At 51.0% G+C, this 4393-nt stretch overlaps 1 pseudogene; it reads left to right on the forward strand.

Moving 5' to 3' along the window:
• Positions 1-335: 335 nt before the first annotated feature.
• LOC128978532 (feather keratin Cos1-2-like) lies at positions 336-1054 on the forward strand (annotated as a pseudogene).
• The last annotated feature ends 3339 nt before the right edge of the window (positions 1055-4393 follow it).

Below are 4393 nucleotides of genomic sequence, written 5' to 3' on the forward strand. Positions count from 1 at the left end.
CAAGCAAGGTGTCACAAGCAAGAGACAAGGCTGCGACACTTCCTCTCACATGTCAGTCCTTGGGCATCTGGAGAAAAGCATGAGAGTGGTGCCCATCTCCTAAAAACCTGGTCACGAACAGGCCCACAGAAAATGCCCACATCACCTGCATGCACAGGATGCCACTAGCACTTGAATCTCCTGACTGTGTTGGCAAGTGCCTGCTGCAGGAGCCCTTGGGGGTCTCATATTGATACTTTAAGCTTCCAATGGGAAAGGACAAGGTGGAAGGCAGGAAGTGATGCAGCAGCAGAGCAGGAAACACATCCCATCATCTGGGATGCTTTGCATTTGTCATGATTTCCTCAGAGAATTCTTCCTTCCACAAAGCTGGCTCCTGGGCCTGAGGCACTGCAGCAGTGCTATAAAAGGCAGCTCAGCTCTTTGCTCTCTCATTCACTTCTCTTGCCTCCTTCTCATTGGGAACAAGGTGAGTTTGAAGCCTCTGTTCCTCCTCTTTCAACATCAGATCTCTCCTTGATGTATGTCTCATCTGATAGGGGCTGTGCTAACACTGGGAGCTGCTTGTCCTGTGAGAAAGAAGGGGAGAGGACTTGAGGTGTCTCATGGGCTTTGAATTGTACAGTGTGTGTCTGGTCAGGAGGAAACTTGACTCCACTGTGGCTGAATTCATGCCTGTTTCACATGTCCCTATTTTCTATTTCCTTCTTCTCCTTTCTTCCAGGTTCACCTCAAACCCCAAGCCATGTCCTGCTGCAAGCCCTGTCAGCCTTGCTGCCAGCCCTGTGGCCCAACCCCACTGGCCAACAGTTGTAATGAGCCCTGCTGTGTCAGGTGCCAGGACTCCACCTTTGCCATCCAGCCACCTGCTGTTGTGGTGACCCTGCCTGGACCCATCCTCAGCTCCTTCCCACAGAACACTGCTGTGGGCTCCTCCACCTCTGCTGCTGTTGGCAGCATCCTCAGCTGTGATGGAGTGCCCATCAACTCCGGGGGCTTTGACCTCTCCTGCATCACCAACCGCTACTGCTGCAGACCCTGCCGCCCCTGCTAGAGCTGCTGGCAATGGCCTCAACAAGAACTTCTGGGACCTCAGAACATGGTGCTGTTTGGAAGGCCATTGTTGCTGCCTTCAACTCTCTTTTCTTTCTTATTCTTACTGTCACTGTGACCCAGTGACAGCCTAGAGGAGCCTCTCAATGCCAGCAGCCTGACTGTTGGTCTTCTCTCTGCAGGCCAGGCCATTCTGAAACAGCTCCACCTCATCTTAGTGGGTGAAGTCCTTGATGTTGCCTATGAGCCACCTCCTTTTCTTCTCTAGAATCATTAAAGTTGTGCTGCATCCAATCCTGAGCTTCTGAATCCTCCTTTCCTCTCTGGCATATTCAAGGGAAAAAGTGAAAGAAAGGGAGGCTGTGACTTCCTGCAGGGGAATTTGTGTGCTTGGCAACATGGTCAGTTTATTTCCTGCTTTCAGGAATGAACTGATGGTTGGTCAGTGAGGCCAAGGGATGCTCAGCCGAGTGAAGGTCTCACTCTCACTCAGCTCCCTTAGTTAAAGACCTTGGCAGCTTTCTCACAGAATTCTCTCCTCTGCCCAACCACACTTGAAGAAATCCCCACCTGTGGTCTATGTTACAGCTGACAGGCACCTTGGGTATTTGAAGGAGGTGATGAAGAAAGCAATGTATCCACGTGGGGTGGTTTAGGCTCAGCCAAGCCCCTCTGCCTTCCACCCCTCTGCCCCTCTACAAAGTGGAGAAACTCCTGGATTGGAGGAGTTCAATATCCCAGAGACCCAAGGAATACCAGGAGTTACAATACCACGAAAGAAGAAACACAGAAAGGCAGTGATATAAGACCTGACCAGCTCAGCCCACAGTGCCAGAGCCAAAATCCCCCTGCTCTTGCCAGACCTCCCCTTCTACACTGTCCAAGATGTCACTGTGGCATCCAGTGTCCCATTGGCTACTCTGGATGTGGCTGCTCCCTGCTTCTTATGAGAAAATTAACCCTCTCCTAACTGTATGCAGAACATTACCCACCTTGTTCTGTGCCCTCTACCTCCTGCCCAGGAGACTGCACTTTTCACATCCAGTGTGGGGCTCAAAGGTTTGAGATACTGAAACATCTGACCAAGACCTGTTAAAATAATTAGTTCAATATCCCATGTTCACAGTGGGGGTCTATCTGTCAGCATCTTGATATTATATAAATCCCCATGTGCTCCATGTACTCCCTTTGGTGATACTCATCATCTCAGGGCCATGGCTCAGGTCTATGCCATTGCAATATATTGTCACTTATGGGATGATTACAGCACTGAGCATGGGATTAAGGAATTTGGTTGCAGCATTCTCCTTAGAATCATAGAATCATAGAATCAAGAAGGTTGGAAAAGATGTGTCACTCTACACCTCACGACTATTTAACCATGGCACCAAGTGCCACATCCAATCCCCCCTTGAACACCTCCAGGGATGGTGACTCCACCACCTCCCTGGGCAGCCCATTCCAATGGCCAATCACTCTCTCTGTGAAGAACTTTCTCCTCACCACAAGCCTAAACCTCCCCTGGTGCAGCTTGAGACTATGTCCTCTTGTTCTGGTGCTGGTTACCTGGGAGAAGAGACCAACCCCCTCCTGGCTACAACCTCCCTTCAGGTAGTTGTAGACAGCAATGAGGCCTCCCCTGAGCCTCCTCTTCTCCAGGCTAAACAGTCCCAGCTCCCTCAGCCTCTCCTCATAAGGCATGTGCTCAAGGCCTCTCTTCAGCCTCGTTGCCCTTCCCTGGACATGCTCCAGCAATTCAACATCTTTCCTAAACTGAGGGGCCCAGAACTGGACACAGTACTCAAGGTGTGGCCTAACCAGTGCTGTGTACAGGGGTACAATGACCTCCCTGCTCCTGCTGGCCACACTATGCCTGATGCAGGCCAGGATGCCATTGGCTCTCTTGGCCACCTGGGCACACTGCTGGCTCATGTTCAGGCAGCTGTTGACCAGTACCCCCAGGTCCCTTTCCACCTGGCTGCTCTCCTGCCACTCTGACCCCAGCCTGTAGCTCTGCATGGGGTTGTTGTGGCCAAAGTGCAGCACCCAGCACTTGGATTTGTTGAATGCCATCCTGTTGGACTCTGCCCATCTGTCTAGAAGGTCAAGGTCCCTCTGCAGAGCCCTTCTACCTTCTAACAGATCAACACCTGCTCCCAGCTTGGTGTCATCTGCAAATTTACTGATGATGGACTCAATCCCCTCATCCAGATCATCAATAAAGATATTGAACAGGATGGGGCCCAGCACTGATCCCTGGGGGACACCACTAGTGACAGGCTGCCAGCTGGATGTGGCACCATTCACCACCACTCTCTGGGCTCGGCCCTCCAGCCAGTTCCTAACCCAGCGCACAGTGCTGCTGTCCAAGCCACAGGCTGACAGCTTCGCCAGGAGTTTGCTGTGGGGGACAGTGTCAAAGTCCTTGCTGAAGTCCAGGCAGACTACATCCACAGCCTTTCCTACGTCCACCAGGCTGGTCACCTGATCATAGAAGGAGATCAGGTTGGTGAGGCAGGACCTGCCCTTCCTAAATCCATGTTGGTTGGACCTGATCCCTTGGCCATCCTTCAGGTGCGCAGTGATTGCCCCCAAGACAATCTGCTCCATGATTTTCCCTGGCACTGAGGTCAGGCTGACAGGCCTGGAGTTCCCAGGTTCTTCTGTCCGTCCCTTCTTGTGGATGGGTGTCACATTGGCCAGTTTCCAGTCTTCTGGGACCTCTGCAGTGAGCCAGGACTGGTGGAAAATGATGGAGAGAGGCTTGGCCAGCTCATCTGCCAGCTCTTTCAGCACCCTAGGATGAATCCCATCAGGTCCCATGGACTTGTGAATATCCAAGTGACTCAACAAGTCTCGAACTAATTCCACATGGATTTCAGGAGTACAACACTGCTCCTTGACCCCATCTACCAGTTCAGGAGGCCAGTTATCCGAAGTCCTCCTGTCTTACTGTTGAAAATGGAGGCAAAGAAGGTATTTAGAATCTCAGCCTTCTCCTCATCCTTAGTTACAATGTTACCATCCACGTCTAATAAAGAGTGGAGGCTCCTCTTGCCCCTCTTTTTAGCATTAATATATTTATAAAAATGCTTTTTCTTGTCCTTCACGGAAGTGGCCAGTTTAATTTCTAACTGTGCTTTTGCCTCTCTAATTTTTCTCCTACATGATCTAACAGCATCCTTAAACACATTACTAGTTGCCTCCCCCCCTTTCCAAAGGCGATAAACCCTCTTTTTTTCCCTTAAATCCTTCAGGAGCTGCTTGCTCATCCAGGCCGGTCGTCTTCCCTGCTGGCTCATCTTACGACATGTGGGAACTGCCAGTTCTTGTGTCTTTA

This window comes from Indicator indicator, chromosome 37 (genome assembly GCF_027791375.1).
Source record: "Indicator indicator isolate 239-I01 chromosome 37, UM_Iind_1.1, whole genome shotgun sequence".
Lineage (NCBI taxonomy): Eukaryota > Metazoa > Chordata > Aves > Piciformes > Indicatoridae > Indicator > Indicator indicator.